Genomic DNA, 18,527 nt, shown 5'->3' with positions numbered 1-18,527 from the left:
TAGTTATTTAAAAATGTTTTGTTGTGCAAGTTTTTGAAAATAGTTCCCCATTTAAGGAATTCTCTCACTGACAAATATATATATAATCCCCAATACTGTTGCTACTCCCTTTCTAACAATGGATAAGCAGTTAATGTAAGCTCCCTGTGCTGCAACCCTTTTGTTTATTTTTAGTTGTTTTTAAGAACATACCTGGTTGCGTGCAAGGATGTTACTTTATAAACTTTGAGGCTGATCATCAATTCAACTTGTATGTGTGTATATAAATAAAATAAATATATAATATGAATGTACATAGTAAATGCACTTAAAATGCAGACCACACACATTAGCATCTGGCATGTGTATGTAGTTTGATAAAAGAAAAGAGAAAGTCTAGGAAAAGGAGCTTAAGTGTTCCACCAGTTTGAATGAGGTTATCTTATACAAGTGTAAAAAACAGATGTACAGGGATGGCTAGTACAATGTGTGGATGTTATAGTTAGCTGTGAAGTACAAGGTGCTGACTACTGCTGAAAATGTTATGTCTCTCTCTAGTTACATTCCCTTGTCCGATATAGAGTGTACAGTTCACTTTGAGCCAGCCAAACTGAGGAATCTGTAAAAAACATTTCTTCAGTGACAGTGACAAGGCCTCTGTGCTGCATTTGTCGGCCAAAAGGAAGAGCTTAGAAGAGAATAAAAATGGCCAGACCCATTTGGCGGAGGTCAGAAATGTCATCTCTCTTTAGGAAAGAAAATAAAAGCAAAAGGAGCAAGCTCAAACTCTTGGAATACCTTCTTGGTGGTTTTAAGTTAAGTGCTTGCAAGTGTTAATGATTTTTTTTTATTTTAAAAAGGTCAACAAAGTATTTCCAGCACACTCAAACTAGATGTGAGATCTCAGAATACTACAGAGTTTTATAGTTAAGTGAAATACTTTGAAGTTGGAATCCTAATTCCTTTAAGACTTTCAACGATAAATCTAGCTACTAACTCCTGTCAATTTAAATTGGCCTCTTTAGCTTAATCAATTCCTGGCCTAGCTGGGCATTTTGTTTGCAGTAGATCAAGCTGGACAAAACATAATGCTGTTTGCAAAGAAAAATAGAATTTCCACTTTGGATTTGTTTAAATAAAGCACAAAAAACAATATCAAAATGAACATAACACACTGAGCTCAAGAAACTAATAAAGATAATAAACAAGGCAAATTTCGCACATCATTATAAAGGGGTACATCTCCCGAATATTATATGGATTTAAATAAGGACCATAAAAATATGTAAGAAGGGTGCAGTGTTAAAAGTACCAAATAAAGACACACTGACTGACAATTATAGAATTTCTAGATGGTAGGGAGAATTAAAACCACTGTATGTCATTTTAGTCTCATTGTAAAATAAATATTTCCCTGTTCTGTAGAACTTTCTGTTAACAGAAAGTGAGAGGATATCTTTCCAATAGGTGGCATTTCCCTTCTTAGACATTTGTCACTGGAGCAAGTGACCCCATTGAAAGATGTTGACTCTTTTCTGCTGTCAACTCTGATGTTTGGATTTACCCTTATTGCATTTCTGGTGAAACTGCTGATATATTTTACAAACTTGTTTCAAATTCAAATTTACATACAATATTTCTATACATGATACATCGGTAGCCCAATCTTGAAGCAAAGAAATATATTTAAAATGATAATATGTGATGATAAGTGTAATTATTGCCAAGTCGCATATTTCTTCACTAGCATTAACAAAAGTAAGTAAAATTAAAATAAATTAAATTTTACTTTTAATAAATTATTAGTAAATAAGTTATCTGTCAGTTTTTTTTGTGTGTACTTTTGGGAAGATTTTTCTTTATTTATTACCCTGTATGCCCAACACAATGTGGGAGGAAATCTATCCAAAGTGAATAAAATTTCTTAGATATGTCACTGGAAGAAGATTTCCAACTAGGAGATTTCTCCTATATTCCTGTTCTTGTGACCTCTCAAAGTTATGAATTAGCTCATCATTTTTTTTATCCTGATGACAATAGTCAAAAACACAAATAAAGATTGTAAACCTAACCTGGGTCCTGAATTGTGATGAGCAATGGGTCACTAAACCCATTTGAGATGAACCTATTCAGATGAACTTAAGCAACCCGTTGGTATAAGAGCCCATTTTTATGGTATCACTAACAATTACCTGGCGATTGCCAAGGGCAGTACTCTTGTTATTTATGTACACAGTGGGCAGCATTCCAATTGGCTGGTTGTTGTTAATTAGATAGTGGTTGGCAAGATGATTATGGGCTAAGAGCCCGTTTTTCTTTGGCAACTGCTTTAAATCCCAAATTTTATCTCATCCTTAGCGCTAAATGTTTACTACTGTATTCAAAACTAAAGCAAACATTAAGGGTCTTAGATATACTATTACTCTGAATAGATGGTCAGTGCTTTGGTTAAATCATTCAATGTCTGCATCGGTCTATAAATGTCTACAAATTTCAGTTCTGAGCATCTATGAATTATTTTCTTTACGAAAATCTAAGCGGCCTACTTGCTCAGAAGTGCTTCTATTAGAGCCACCAAAGTATCTAACAAGGGGTCTTTAAACAATGCTGTATAATACCTTTTCAGACTGTTCACCTCAGTACGGCTTGTAGAACCTTCCTTACCTTCTCCCTATTGGCTTTCCCAGCTGTTGTTCAGGAGGATAACAACTGCTCCCTCAAATCACTGATCACTTAATCAGCTGTTTAGGAGCTTTCTTCCAGCTAACAAGCGTGGTGGCCCTCACAGCCACAATTACTTAATTCCCAAACATTGAGGAAGAAGAGTGGAAAAAGGATGTCACCCCTAACCAAAACAGGGAGTGAGTTGACTCCTCTGTTATATGAGGCTTAGAAGGTCAGATCTGTCTTTCTTTGTTAGACCTTGGACTACTACTCTTCCTGTGGGATTCTAAAGTATTTCAAATCAGCCAGCATATTCTCAATTTAGCCCAGGAATCCTCCATGTGTATATGCCAAGCACTATTCTTAAGTTTCACTTTTCCTACTTTCTTTACAGGCTCACAGACTACTGAACTCTAATTCTTCAATATCTTTTTTAATCACTTGTGAAGTAACCTCGTTTCTTTTGGTGATACCTTTGTATTAACCTTGAGTAACTGCTTTTGCTAACCATTATATTTATCATCTACAATATTCCCCTTGCACTCCCCTTCTAGAAAAGGATCGCAGTAGATAGGTGACTGAAGCTAGTTTACAGTGGTCAGGGCATCGGTCAAGCTTGAAGTGATATTAGGGAGCCAGAAAATGCCAGATATTATTTTGTCATCAAGAACCATTTTGACCTACTGCTAGATTTTAATATTTTTATTTTGAATTTAAATTATTCAAATTTGAAAGAAGAAAAGATTAAAATGTTTTACCTACTAAGACTACTAGAATGGAAAACTTGATATTTGCTTAATGTGGAGGCAAAATTGTGTGCTTTGGTCCAAAGCTGGCCTACCTAAGATACATAGATTTTATACTGACAACAACTGTTTGCACTCGATAGGGTTTTATAAACGTAAAAAGGGACTACCATGGGTATTTCTGCAGCCCCCTTATTAAGAAACCTTTCTGGAGTAGCACAACATTTATCCACGACTGTTTTTACTAAATAGATGAGAGAATTAATGCACTATATGCATGACATATTTCTTGTTTGGGATGGGAGTAAAACAGGTTTCTTTAAAATTGTTTCCTCAATACAACCAACAAAAATACTTAGCTACATTACATTGCTACATCTTCTAAATGGCATACCTGTTTTTCGGGGTCGCTGGTATCTGCTCAAATAAAGCTGATAGGAGCTAGCAGCTAAAGCTTATGTGCTGCAAATTCCTAAAATGTAGATATCCAACTATAATGCTAGATAATTCACTTGATGTAGGTTAAAAGTTTGCTAAATACATACACTTACTAAATGCAACTGAAAATATTTGTCAATAATGGGTTTCAAAGAACATATGAGAACTGTACAGACAAAGCTGTTTCGATGTATGGAAGGGGGAGGACAAGCAGGGAACACCAGTGACCCTTTGTGTCAGGAGTTTAGTGATCTGGAGATGCAAAAAAAAAGTCAGGAGACTGATTTACAGATGCTTGGGGTGAGGAAAATAATGTGTAAGAGGCTTTAGAAATTCCGCTGCTTGTATTATTTGGAACTTATTTGTTCTTTTAGCAGGTGCACACAAAATGAGAAGTTATTTTTACCCAAGTATCTTAAACAAACAGCTTGTGAATTTACAGCTTTTTAGCAGTTCAAATGGTTGCAGTCATTACTACCGGATCTCCTTTCAAGATAAAAAAAAGGCCTGGTCACTTTAGCCCTCCATGTGCACTTAGAAGTCAAAAGGGCAGAAACTTTGGTGAACCAGGTTCAGTATAACTCAGTCTGCTGCCGACTGCTGCTCACATTAGTTTACTGTAGTCAGAATCAGCCAGCAACATCTACTTTACGTGGAGTTCCTGAGCCAGTTTGTGTCAGAAACAGTAACTTGTCATGTCATGTTATAGAAATAATGGGCACACTGCTATTGCCAAATGTTTATTATTTTTATGTCAAATACTTGTGTTGTGATATATTGCACATTGTCTCTTGTGACCAATGTAGCATTTTTTTGCCATTATATCAATCTGTATTCTATTTGGCTTTGCTGTTGCTGAAGGCAATATTTTATAATCAGTTAAAAAGCATATAAAGCCTCCAATCTAGTCCTCTATAAAGATCATTAAACTAGATTCTATGAACTTGATAAACATGTTGATGGGTAGACTTGCCAGATGTAAGATTTATCTACACCAATAAAAGTCAAATGTCTTAGTGGCAAACATACAATAAGATTCAGGAACACAAATTCTGAACATGAGTAATGATCCTAAGGGATTGTGGTTTCTTTGTAGCGCCATCCTGTTTATGAAATCTGGGCTTTTATATACATTTGATGATTATCATTTAAGGGAGATGTTCAAATATTTGTTCACTGGAGTGAATTGCTCTTTAACCTTAAAAGCCTGTAAAGAAAGTAGGAAAGTATTGATCACAACAGAATGGTTTATGTAGTTTATCGATGTTACTGTCTGTAACACGTTTATCACTTGACAGTTTTATCTTTATTTTTCTGTTTTCCTAAAAATATTTTTGAGGCTCATTGAAGAGATAAAAATCTATTCTCCTAGCATTAAAAGGCAAAAAAATAAGATACATGCCCATTTATATCCTGTATATGCCAAACGTTCTTGAAGTGTAGGTATGGAATATACTGAAAAGAAAAAAAACAGATTAACAGTATTAAAAATGGAGTCCTGTGCAAATATGGGCTATATTAATAAAAAGAACAGAAAGTAATTTGTAGGGTCAGTAAATATTATTTTCTTCTGTATTCTATGTGGTAATATTGACTAGTATATTAATATAGCTGGGAATATATACTAATACTGTACTGGTATGTGATACCTATTTTATCAAGAATCCTGTTTAGGGCTCAATATCTATTGTTTAACTGTTAACTTAAATAGAGCACTGTGGGCCATACTGTTTTGGGTCAAGATGAAAGTCTCCTTTTCAAAGAGCTTTCAGTGATGAGTATCCAATTCACCCAAAAATACTTTTACACCTGGTGAGTATCGGCAAGATACAAAGATACTTTACCCTGGCCTTTGGTGCTTTAAATCTAGTGACCCCGTATAACTTCAGCTCTTTCTCCAAGACTACTGTGAGGCTTTGTGAGGTCAACTCTCAGTAGATGTCACTAAACTAACATTAACTGGCATTAGTTTCTGCAGCTGACCTTCAAAGTTCATAGTCTGCTTCAGCCAAACTACTTCACCATTTATCATTGTGAAACAAGTGGACATTTCAGCTGGCTGAGGATGACAGAGGACTGCAATGAACTTTACTACTACATCACCTCAACCATATTTGTCCAAGACTAATCTTGGAGGATTCCTCAAACACTGTAGTGGCCCAAGGGTAGACGTGGAGTAGCCAAGCATGTGAAGAGGTCAAGCCATCAGAGAATCTGAGTACACATGAATGGGAAGTGTGTTTTCTAATAAAATAATACTAATACTTTTTATTAGATTTAGTGCTCTACAGTAGGCTAGTGTGCAAGTGCTTTTTGTGAGTACATTTAATCATTAAAGTGTATCTAAACTAAAAAACACAAATGTAACATATTGCAGCTTAATGGTCCTTAGATATGATGGCCACATTATTTTCTTTTTTTCTGGCTTCTTACCTTTATATTGTCAAATATCAATATAGCTCCAACATATTACAATCACTTTACATAGTCCATAGTCATATGTAACAGTCTCTTGGAAGAACTACAACTAATGTCTCTACCATTTCACCATATTGTATCAATGGACCAAAAAAAGAAACTAACTAACTAACTCCCTAACACACACCAGTATGTATATACTGTGCAATGATATATATATATATATATATATATATATATATATATATAAATATATAAAATCAAGATACTACAAAATGAAATTTAATACTCTTGAAGTAAAAAAAAAACAAGGTACAAATGATAATTACATCATTTTATCACAAAAAAAATGAGCTAAAATTTAGATGTTGTTTAAATAGGAATTAATCTCTTAAATGTAATTTGGCTTTACAGATCACTTGATGTCCAATTTAATTATTATATTAAACCATGCATGGAAATGTGTGTGACGTGTGTTTGCATACTTTCTCTAGTCTGATACCTTTGTTTATACAATATCTGATTATTACAAGTAAGTCTTGAAAAAACCGACCACGTCAGCATAACAAAAAAAATGTACTTAAAGTGAATTTTTTGTAAACACTGTTATGTTTAGGTTTCTTTTTTCAAATACAGAAAACTCGTCTGATCCTACACTGAATCAGATTTATCTGACTAGTTGTGGGTAGACAATGCTGAAAACTGGATTGGTTTGTTACAACAGCTAGAACCAAGTAGGCAGCAAGCTGGAGCAAGAACACCTGAGCAGTGGTGAAATGGACCTACCAAGGTGTACAAAGTACTTTCTAAGAGCCTGATAGGCTACATGCAGAAGCTTAGAAAAATGCAACCTTGCAACCTTTAGGTTATCTGTTTAAACAAAGCCATTTGGAAACAACTGTTAAACTGACAACTGGAAGCAAGAAATGTGGCGGCTTTTGTTTTCTTTAACCCTTTTGATTCTAGATTATTTTACAACACACTGGATTTTAGGCATATTGTGTTTCTAGTAAGATATGGAGTCAGTTAAGGTAAAAATATAAAGAAAGTGTTTGGATGTGTTTGCCTTGAAATCCCTGGACATTTCCTTCGCTATTTTTGTCATGTTTTACTAGCTCAGCTGTGCAGTGAGTGTGTTTGAGCTCAGGCACATCTGTTGGGGACATGCTGATTGAAGTGCAAAGTCAACGTGCCACCTTGATACCAATGCTATAGTTTGTAGAAGTGGTCTGAGTTCATGTAGGGGGGTTTGTATTCATAACTAATCATTTGCTGTTTTTATACTGATAACAAAAAAAAAATATTCATATCACTTTTTTTCTTGAGCACCTAGGATATCTAGAGAGAGACTTGATTTTGTGAGAATTGGTAATTTGGTTTGAGATCTGTGCCAGGTTATTGAATATTGAAGAAGCTTATCGACTGCACCCTGTATGAGTGACCATATTTGCTAAGTGTTAACAGATGAATCCCATTGTTAGCCACAGTGTTAACATGTGGCAATAGGCACAAATCTCATCAAAAGCCACCTTAAATTGAGATACAGATACCCACTGCATACCCTAATGCATCAGTGGTCTCTTTCAACCATTTACACTTTCTGGTCCTTTACTGTAAAGATCTGTATGAGTCAGAGTTTACAGGGTTTATAGTATTTTATTGCGCACATTGTACACATGTAGGAACGCCAAGAACTTTGTAACATACGATTAAAAAAGGACAGAGTAGAATAGGGGTGCAAAAAAAATCTTTACAACCTGAGCGGTGAGAAAGTGAAGAAATAACAGCTCTATCTTCATTAGCACATGCACATTATACATTGATTCATTCATTCATTGTTCCTTGAGCTCAGTTCCATTGGACATAGAATAGCAGGTTACTGTAATGATCCAGAGGATCAGCATGACTGCCGGATTTCATTTTAGATGAATGGCAGCATAGGTTACTTTTTTTTTTTTAAAACTGTACCTTTTCAAGTGAAAACATGCATTTGTGAATAGCATGAATAAATTACCACTTTGTGACTTAATTATTGAGGGTAAACTTCTAATGAATAAGCAAGTGCATCTCAAGCCAAAACTTTAAAAAATGTTTTAAATGTAATAGGGATCGTTTAGAACCTGTGTAAACTTTGTTTTGTAATCTGTGACCCTTTTAGGTTGATTGAGCTTCCTTATTTGTTTTGGTGACCATGGAACAAAAAGTGATGGGATATCACTAATTTTACACCTGTCACCATACCAAGAGTTAAGGAGCTCTTGGCTTGGTGACAAATGTCTAGGGCTGGATACACACGTGCAATAATTGTCATTGCAAAAGATCTTTCACGATCCTTTACAACGACAAACGACTGCATGATGCATGAATGAGTGCTGTACATACAGCGCCGATCTGCCCTTTTGAGAGGGGAGGGGGAAGAACGATGGAGCAACACCCTGCTGCGCTCTCTCCCCTTCACCTTCATTAAGATTGTCCCATGGCCTGTGGATCCGCCAGGACGGTCATCTGGATAACGGATGAGGAGCACTATACACACTGCAGATTATCGGACAAGAATCATCTGACGTGTGTACGTAGCCTAATGCTAGACATACACTATGCACTTTTCTCTTGATGGTTTTTTCTTTCAATTTTTATGATTGTAATTATAATGAATTTGAATTGATTGACTACAAGTATTCAATGTACCATACACTTGTTCAGTATTAGATTGGTCACTGCACTTGGACTTCACAGACCATCAAACATCTCAGAAAGACTACGTACACACACGTTAGATGATTCTCGTCTGATAATCGCCTCGTCCGGACGACCGTCCTGGCGGACCCACGGAAGCTGGGTGCCGCTCCATTGTTCTTCACCCCCCCTCCATAGAACAGAACGGCGCTGTATGCACACCACTTGTTCATGCATTGTGCAGTCTTTTGTCATTGGAAAGGATTGTGAAAGATCCTTTCCAAGGACAAATATTACATGTGTGTACCCAGCCTAAGAGGGCAGCAGGCATGCACAGCCTGTGCTGTTTTACTGGGTCAATCACCAAAGTATATTTAAATTTCTAAGGCAGGTTTGAACCAGGTTGGTAGCTGTAAAAATGCCATACATATATGTAATTTCATAGAAATATGTGTATTTTGTACAGTATGTTAGAGACAACATAGCCTGGAGGGCTGTTCTTTCATCACAGGCTGGTGTATTGTAAGGACAACAGATCAGCAAAAAAAGAGAACAGGGTGAACTGGTATAGTATAGCAGTACCTAGATAAAATATTGATGTGATGAGTAAAGGGCAACTTTCTTTTATAACAAATTAGTAAAATTTTGAGAGTATAAATAGCACAAAGTATTAAAAAAGGAAGTAAAAAAAAGAACATTGGTGTAAAAGTCTCTCAGCAAAGCAAAAAAAGACTACATAGTAACAGACCCATAGAAACATATACCCAAAAATAAGAAGAGGAAATAAAAAGAACAAAGAAAAACAAGGAAAGAAAAGCAGTAGGAAATGTAAGGGAACAAGAAGGGTAAGTGGCTTCCACTGAACACTTTGAAAGGATTGACAAAAAACAATCAGTTCAGGTCTGAGAACTAACAAATTGGTTCCAATAGAACCATGTGGTGAACTTTCTGCCTGTAACTTTGATAATCCTTGTTAGTTTTTCCATACACTAAAGTGTAAATGACAACTTTAAGTAAGTTACCCTTTTAAACCCCCTTTAGAAGATATGTTAAGCTACGTACACACTTTCAATTATTATCGTTGGAAAACGAACGACGAACGATCCTGCACGATATCTATGAACGATCGTATAGCACCGATCCTGCACATAGAGATAACGACACGATCGTTCGTAGATATTGTACACACAATAGATACGATCGTTTGAGCGATAGAGGAACTATGTGCACGACAGGAAAGTGAAAGAACGTTCGTTCATTACGCATGCTCTGAACATGGACGATCAACGAACGACCGTACACACGAACGATGTTCAACGATCGTCGTCCGATCCGCCGGTCCGGTCGTTCGTTTCCAACGACTTTCCTCGTTCGTCGGCGTCGTTGGTTACTTTTTTTACGAACGATTTTTGCCCAATCGATCGTTCGTCGTTCGTTTTGAACGATAAAAATTGGAAGTGTGTACGCACCTTTAGTGTATTTTGTTTTAGCTATCACACTGCACAATCTAGTTATCTAAAATCACCCGTCTGGGCCATTCATTTGCAGTAAAATCTTATTAGTTCTATTCTGTATCTTTTTGGCAGATTTTGTTGATGTGGTTGCCTGAATGCATACATTTTTCATAGCTAATGAAAATAAAATAAAGGTTTTGAGCTTACTATTTAGGTGAAATGTGCATCTAGGCTTCCATTGTGATGAACTGAATCAGTCTTTGGCATTAGTTTTAAAACACTGAAAATTTATGACCCAGGAGGGAACAGCAGACGTTTGATGGAATTATCTGTTAAAAACTTTTGATAGTAAGCTCACTATTTGAATCCATAGGGTAGAGATAATTCAGCATTGCCACCAAATGTGCCTTATAGGTTCCAGCTGAGAAGATCCTCGAAAGAAATGAGGTGTGTCTGATGGGAATGTTTTATGTAACCTGGACGGGGCCAGATGAATGTTCTTAAGAAATCTGTAATAGATGGTTCCATCAAGCTTGCCTAATGTTTACAAGGGAACTTTAAAAACAAATGTGAAATGCACAGTTATTTATCATAATATCACTGCTCTTTGAGAAAACTGTCAAGTGGATCAAGTTATTTGGGATATTTCTTGACAAAAAAATGTGATCAGGAATATACAAGATTTGTATGTAAATCTTATCCAAATACTGAAAACGGTGGAACTAACCGAGGCGAGTTACTCATGTCTTGTTACAATGTTTGGGAATATACAGAGCAATTCCAAGAATGAATTGTGAATCAGCCAAACACTCTGACCTCGGTGGGTCTTTGGTCTATACTGTCAGACATCTACATATGTAAATCAAAAGCACATGTACCTGTAATAAAACATATGGCTGTTCCAACAAGACAGACATGTATTACTCAGACTTGAGTAAGCACAAACCAGGCATCTTGTAGGCACATAGTTGCTTCTTTTGTGCATATGGCTATAATTTTGAAAAAAAGGAACCGAATAATAGGGATATTTCCTGCCGTCTAATGGAAGATGTTACTATTTAAAACATATTAAAAGTGGTTTTCAACATAATGAGTTCCATGCAGGTTTTTGTGTGCTGAAAAATAATAGTTCAGGTGTTGAGTTATTGTATATTGAGGAACATTAAGGTGGACAGCTGCAAGAAGTTAATAACTTCATTATGACCTGGTAAGAATGGGTGGAGGTAATATTTACTGTCAAGTAGTCACCCCATTGAAGTGTCCTACAGATATTAGGGTTAATAAATTTACACATCAGAGTCACTAGCAACTCAAATGCAGGGTGCTTTCAGGGATAAATTACTCTCCAAGGTTTGTCGGAGATGCATCCATTAACACTAAATTAAAACAAAGTAATGCAATTTATAACATAAACAACAGTAATGTAAGTGTAGGTCATGTTACATGATCAAAATCAGAATTCAAATACTGCATTTCAGATTAATTTGGAATTTTTCACAACTGCTTGCAAGCAAAAATACTGTAAACTACCCAAAAAAATTCACCATGTGATTCACCCACTGCCCTAACAATACTGAAGTACCATAGATGGAGTTGTTCTTATTATGACTTTATAATTTAAAAAAATTGTATTTGAACTGGTGGACTTTTATATTGAATTTCTGGTTTCTAGGGAATATATATAAAAAAAAAAAATATTTGAAAACACGGTATAATTTATTAAAGAAATAGAGCCAGTGCAAAGTATATTTTCATTTATCTTTGTAAATAGGGTGCATTTATGGATTAAAATTTGGCTTGTTTCAACAATCAACAATGTATCTAGCTTTTAATGGTAAATGAAGACCTAATCTGCTCATATTTGCCCATTGCTATGGTATTTAATGTTTTTTTAAGCTAACCAGTGTCCACATTCAATGGCCATAATGGGGGTTATACTTAAGATACGTCACCCCCCCCCCCCCAAAAAAAAATAATATTCACTTAAATTATCCAATCATGTGATAAGCAAATGCCTGCTCAACCCTAATATAAGCCAAACCCAGTAAATTTGCATTAACCACAATTGTGCATTTTGGCCTGAGTGCATACATTTGCATTTTAATCTGATTCCCACAATGGGGCTGCCTTTTGCATTACAGTGCGGGTGCCTACTTTCTTTAACCCTAGCTAGAACTATTTGTAAGAGCAACCCAAACCCATGCTAATCTGATGGTCAAGTGCTTACCCCTGAATGAATGGGAGCAAACCCTGTCTACCCAACATCTGCTGAACTATGGCCATATTTGCTAAAAAAGAAAAAAAACACGAGTCTCCCAACCTTAAAACTAACATTTCAAATATTGTAGATTCTGGTTTCATCTTTCTAGTTTCTTTATTTACTTAATTCATGAAGGAAACACCTACTATTTATCAGTCTGCCAGTTGACTAAACCCTTACTCTGCATGGTTTGGTATTGCAGACCATGTCTTTAGTTTAACTGCCAAGGACTTTGCTTTCTGCATGAGAAAGCAGGCTACTTGACTCATGTAATTGCAATAGTAATACTCCCGCTGAGCAGAGAGGTCTGTGCTCTGATGTACATTGGAAAGAGAAACCAGCCCCCCATTCAGACTGCCATTCCAGTGTGGACAGAACCATGGAAAGTAGCAAAAGAAGAAATGTGGTGAATAACAAAAAAGGGTTGTTACCTTTATTTGCACATAGAAATAAGACAACTGAAAAGCATTAACCTTTTGTTAGGATCCATGAAAGACACAACAGTATTTTATATATTAAATAAGACATGCTATTGCGTGCAACAGTGCAGTTTATACAGATGTCTTAATATTCACCCACAGAAGGCAAATACTGGTTTTAGAAAGTCTTAGAAAGAAAAAGCATATTTTTTCTGTATTACTAGTGAATAACTCAGTACCTTGTGTTACAACTGCAAAATTCTGTGTTCTCCACAAGATCAATTGTATACTATAAAATTCTTTGAATTTTTGCACTTGGTGTTGATGTGCTTACATTGATTTAGAACCTAAATTGATTGTAAATTTTGGATGGATTTGTTAGGCATTATTATTACTATCAGCTTTTATTTCTAGTTGTGGCCCATTGGGGCAACTTTTCTCTACTTCCTGTCCATGATGCCTTTACAAGAATAGGGGCATGGTTGTCAATGAATCAGAAAGGTACAGACAGGAGTAAACCAATTTAGGATTTCACCTACCAAAGTGTATATTTACTTTGCATTGATATGTTAGTAAAGTAGGGGAAGCATACCCAATCCTGTTCTATCAAAAAAAAATTTTTTTTATTTCTCTCGGACATAATTTGATAATAAACATAATGACTGCTACACCTATTTTAATATAATTTACTTTCCAAATGGTAATTTATTTTTTTATAAAGTAGACCATGCATGTGGGGTTTGTAGGGTATACGAACTGTAGGCAAACTTTACTTTTCTAAGATCGCTTTACGAGAACACATAGAAAAAGCTGATTTGTCTTCCAAAGTATATCACAAAGATGATCTAGCCATTCTGTAGTAAAAAAAAATTAGGCCAGTGCATGGCTAGCATAAGGGCAACTGTGTTGTAGAGTAGCAGATGTACGTAAGACATAGTACCTGGGATCTCCACAGGTTTCCAGTTGCTGGTTTACAGCACACAATAGTTCATTAGAGGTGATAAACAATGTAGACACTCTTTTAAATTACTACCTCAACAAACTGCCCACTGACCCATTTTTCAGGCTTCAGGCTTGGGGAAAAGGAACAAAATAAAGTCATAAAAATACCTTCAACTTTCACAAAGGCTTCTCATGAATTTTTTATAGCAGTCACTGACCATAAACTAGGAGTGTTCACCTATCAACCACACCCTTCCAGTGGCCCACAACAGGTGTAGATGACAAGTTTTGTAATGGCTGTAATGTGTCTTTCAGTTCATTCAAAAGAATTGAAGAGTTTTTTTATGATGCCGCCCTGCCTATTTATTAAGGAGCCCAATTTTATGTTTGGACTGCAAATTACAAGTCTAAAAAAAAAAGTCAATAATAAACTTCTATCTTTAGAAGTTCAATTTGTAACAGACAGTATCATTACCCAGATACTAAAATGGTTACAGGAACTGGTAAATACACTCATTTTTTTTACTGTCCTTGCCTATTAAATTGCAGCTTGAGAGATGCCCAATGGCATCACAAGACCTATAAGGAGTGAACAAGAAGACAAAACTTTGCAATGACTGTAATATATTTGTTGTAGGTTTAATGTACATGAATTTTTTGTTTCATATGTGTTTCTACTGCATGTTTTACATTTTAAATAGGACCTTACAGCTAGCTCCTACTAGTGTGTTGCATTAATACATGGAAATGCATTCCATAATGCAATGCACAAGATGTCTTGGGATGCTGGGTTGCCAATCTTTCTTTATGAATTTATGAACCTATATGAATAGGCAGCCAAATTAATTTCATTACACAAAAATATAATGCATGTTGTGCACAATTGTTGTTTAGTTCACATCAGTAGAACACTGCTATGTGTGTTTTGTATTTTGCGTCACATTCTATTCCTGTACTGAAATGAGTGTCTTCCTATCTCTCTAGAAGACAAAGACATTTATATACATGAGCCCTTATCCATGCATAGCATCCCCATCAATTTAGATTTGCCCATTTGTTCCTCTCTTAGTAATCATTGTCCAGTGATAAGAGAATACATACAATCTTATCTAACAGTCACATAATGAGACAGTCTTAATCAGCATGTGGTATGTCTGGAAATCACAAGTTAAAACAAAGAGTGATGATTTGGTCACACCTGTAAAGTCACTGCAATAGACTTTACCTTACAAATCTGTCCAGGGACTCTTGCCCTGTTTGGATAAATGTAATTATTTTTAGTTGGTTAGATAAGAGGGAAACACACCAGTCAATCAGAAACTTGAAAATTATTGAAGGCCTTTTACCTAGATAACATACATTATTTTGTGTAGGTCAGAGAATAAGGTTCATTGTGCCCTTTATGCATGGCACCTAATTAAAAAAAATGTTATAAAACATTTCTATTTTAGATTTGTTTGCAAACGGTTCACAAAACCTGTGCTGTCAGTTTTAAATATGGAATTATGAAAAAAAGACATATAAACTTTACCTGGGTGACATATGTGGAATCACTGTGTCCTTTTTTTATTTTGCAATTGAATTTATTAATGTAAGTGTTCTGACACTTTTCTCTCTTTAGGTTTTGTTAGCAATATGGTCTACACCATCTCTTCTATGGGATTAGGCCAGATGGGCAAAGACGACTGTATGTGCATCAATGAGCCTTGGACACCCATATCCCCAATGCTGGTACACTGGTTTTCCTTGCTTGGGCTTCTTTTGTCATAATCACAATTTGGTCATTGTCAGTGTTGCTAAGATCTTTACGCATGCCAATTTTCCCTGCTTTCAAGACCTTCAAGAACTGAATGTTCACTTGCTGCCTAATATATCCCATTCCTTGCCAGGTGACATTGTGGCGATCATTTGGCTGATCTGTGTAGTTTAGTTTACTTCCTTTACTAAATAATTCCTCTGAAAACAATGGAGTCCTATTCAGAATGTTTAAAGTTTTTTTGTTTATTATCATTACATTGATAAACTTATTTTTGCTATAAGTAGTTATAAACTTATATATATATATATATATATATATATATATATATATAGTTATAAACCTAAAGACTGTCCATAGTAATTATAAAAATTTGGTTGCATTTTACCCTATCAAATCATGCCTAGAAGCAAACCTAACTGACATTAAAATACAAATAACTAATTGAAACGAAAGGTGTCAATAACTTTTCAATGTGTTACCTCTTTTTTTTTTTTTTTTGTTTGTTTTAGTCAATATTTGCTAATAGCTAAGGACAACACTTACTTCTACTGCAAAGTTGAAACCCTTTTAGTGGCATTAGTCTCACAGTAACATTAATTAGCCCAGACAAAGGGTGTCTAATTCTCTTTGACAAGCAGTAAGAATGGTTTGCTGAAAGATTAGGCATCAGGTTCAATATTTGCCCATTTCTGCGTTTGTTTTTTCTTTCCATGTAACTTGCAAAAGCCTAAATCCACAACTTCCTGAATATCTAGATAGGTGGATATCATTCTGCTCTTAAGAATTCACAGAAAGAAAGTAGCCCCAACACAAACATATTCATGGAATAGTTTCTAGTGAAAAAGCATGTTACCAAAGCCAAAGTTCAAAGGTCTATGTGACTAAATCACGGTGACCCCCTTTCCCTTTTCATTGGTGCCTGGAGGTTTGCTGTAGCAACACCTTGAAGACCTTTGATCTAAATTTCAACAGCAGAAATATACAAACACACACTCCTATATTAAATACTCACAGGTGTACATTCCTAAAAGGATGCCTGTCCTACCATGACTCTTTGTGAGAGTGAAAACTAACACCTTACAAAACACGACTCCCAAACTGCCTTACTTTATCAGTGCTAGTTCTTAAAACCAGCCCAGGTAATTGTGATTTTTCAAAATATATTTTAAATCCTAAACTATATGCACATGTCAGATGATTGTGAACTATTGTGCTTGGGAGAAAATTGTATGTGTTTACACCAGTCCCCCAGACATTGTTCATCAGTCCACCCTGGTAGATTGATGAATGACCAATTGGGAATGAGCACTGTGCTATCCTAAAAGGGAGAACACAACAGGGTGCTGCTAACTTGTCCTTCCCCCTCCTCAACCCTTGTGCTGTGTTTACAGTGTTCATTTGTTCTCCTGTCACTGAAAAATAATCACATAGAAGATCCTTCTTCCTAGGTAGGAGTTGTTGACTTTCAATTAATATTCCCCTTGTACACAAAGGTTTGCATCCAAGTGCATTCTGATCATCAGGAAAACATTTTTAGGCTTTTATTCACCTGGTGATCCTGCCAACACACTTCTTGTCATAAGGTGATATCTCCCCTTCTCCTCTTCTTCATAGCATGGGGAGTAGGTGTTATTATTGGAGGAATCGCTTTGTATCTTTGCCACCTTCATTGAAAATTTATGGATTTTGTTTAATGTGAAACTCAAATTAATTATTTGATATATAATGTTTCCGACTGTGAACCTCTTTTGGTTGTTACTTTTTTTTTCTTTTCTTTCTTACATTTTGTTTAACATGTTTTCTTTTGTATCTGTTTTATTATTTTATTTTATTTTATTGTTACTGTTATTGTACTGTTTAAAAAAGTAAAAACCTTTAATAAAAATTTGATTTGAAAAAAAAAGAACATGTATGGATTTTGGTCATTATGGACATTGGTCACTGGATCAGACTCTTTTTAGCTTCATCAGCTGACGATTATCTATTAGTGATACAAAGCATTAGTTGTGGTGGAATGATTGATTAGAGAGTTGAGAAAATGTAGTTTGCTATACTTTTCCTGTTGTAGGTGGTGACTGGGGAGTCTGCTCACTCCGCGTTCAATCCTCCTCCCCTTTTCATTTGATTCCTTTCATTCAGATAAGACAGGCATATATTTTTTGGTAGAGCTCTACAGAAATTTTTAACCTGATGGCCATCAGATCTTGCCTGTTTGTCCAACTAATTTCTAAAGTCTTTGGGTAATCTAACACAGGAAGCTGTAGACAGCAAGAAAAGTGCTGATTGGTTAATGGGTGTAAATTTTTTTCTTTTACATCAAGACCTACTTAGCTGACGTGGTCACACAAATCCCAATTGTTTTGTTAAACTCTCTTAGGAACATATAACTTTTCAAATTAATCCTTATGAATCTTTATAAACCATTCTTTATCATGGAAATTCACTGTACATTTCTTGCACTTTTTGGCTTGCCATATCTACTGAAATATTTATGTGCATTGAAATGTTTGTGGTTTTATAATAAGAAAAAAATAAATAAAACTTGTTTAATAAATGTTCAACAATTTTGGTAATTTTCTCTTTTGTGCTTTTGCAGTGTGCTCTATTCTTTACAAGAATCATACTTGGATAAAAGAAATGACTACAAGCTGATCTTTAGTTTTTCTAAGGAAAACAAAATATCAGAACTGAAAGTAAACACACCCATGGGCCATCTGGTAACCTGCAGGCACTTTGAGATTAGTTGAGGGCAGCTTCAGAGTCCAACACCTA

The 18,527-nt window shown here is 35.5% G+C and overlaps 1 long non-coding RNA gene across 1 annotated transcript in view; it reads left to right on the top strand.

The window, feature by feature from the left end:
• LOC140328834 (uncharacterized) overlaps positions 1-16,086 on the top strand; it is a 55,312-nt gene extending 39,226 nt beyond the window's left edge. Inside the window, exon 4 of the long non-coding RNA XR_011920357.1 lies at positions 15,618-16,086. This is a non-coding gene — a long non-coding RNA (uncharacterized lncRNA). The remainder of the gene's footprint in view (positions 1-15,617) is intronic.
• Positions 16,087-18,527: the final 2,441 nt, after the last annotated feature.

Source organism: Pyxicephalus adspersus, chromosome 4 (genome assembly GCF_032062135.1).
Source record: "Pyxicephalus adspersus chromosome 4, UCB_Pads_2.0, whole genome shotgun sequence".
Taxonomy (NCBI): Eukaryota; Metazoa; Chordata; class Amphibia; order Anura; family Pyxicephalidae; genus Pyxicephalus; species Pyxicephalus adspersus.
Note: the sequence above shows the minus strand (reverse complement) of the source record. Positions and strands in the feature narration are given on the sequence as shown.